Here is an 835-nt window from a genome sequence, read left to right on the forward strand (position 1 = left end):
ATCTTAAGTGACATACAAGGGAGATAATTGTTATTGACACAATATGTTGTTTTTCTCAAGTGCTGTTGAGTGGTAGATGATTCATAGTGACCCTGTGAACAAAAGACCTGAACACTTGTAAAACTTACATCATTTCGCCACTTTTATAGATTTTCCAGAGGCAAGCTTTTTTGGAAGTGGATGGCACTCCTGCTTCCAAACACTGTCCACCATGGGTAACCATTATAGCATTTGACACATTAGTGTCAATAGTGTTTTGCATCACAGCAACCACGAGTTACCTCTGTACAGCAAATGGACAGACCAATGTTATACCACTTAGAAGAATGTTTGACTAAAAACAAGTAAAACCAGGCTGGAAGGCCTCAGATTAAAATCACTACCTTTAGTTTGGTAAATCACTTTCTGTCCACTAGGCCAACTGAGATCTCTTTGTGACACAATAAACTCACTGCTAAATACTGCTATCTTTCTAAGCTGAGAAAAGCTCTTGTTTTGCCATTCATTCTTTCAATGTAGAACCTTCTTTATGAAAGTGTAGAGGACTTGAAATTCTTGTCGCAGAAGATCAGAAACTACAGATTTCAATATGCATTGCATCTCAATAAGAAGACAAAATTAATCACCACAGGGCCAATAAGCAATGTCATGATCTATGGAGAAAGATTGAAGTCATCAAAGATTTTGTTTTTCTTGCATTCACAGTCAACACTCTTGGTACAAGCATTCAAGAAATCAGAAGTGTTTTGTTGTAAAAATCTGCTGTCAATGTGTTAAGAAACGATGACGTACCAATGAAGGAGTTTTTCTTTTGCTTTCGAAGGAGAGGAGCAAA

At 37.1% G+C, this 835-nt stretch overlaps 1 pseudogene; it reads left to right on the top strand.

Moving 5' to 3' along the window:
- The window catches only part of LOC102864446, a 7,387-nt pseudogene that overhangs the window by 5,740 nt on the left and 812 nt on the right, over nt 1-835 (top strand).

Source organism: Elephantulus edwardii, unplaced genomic scaffold, assembly GCF_000299155.1.
Source record: "Elephantulus edwardii isolate Elephantulus edwardi_28Jun2011 unplaced genomic scaffold, EleEdw1.0 scaffold00051, whole genome shotgun sequence".
In the NCBI taxonomy this organism is placed as follows: Eukaryota; Metazoa; Chordata; class Mammalia; order Macroscelidea; family Macroscelididae; genus Elephantulus; species Elephantulus edwardii.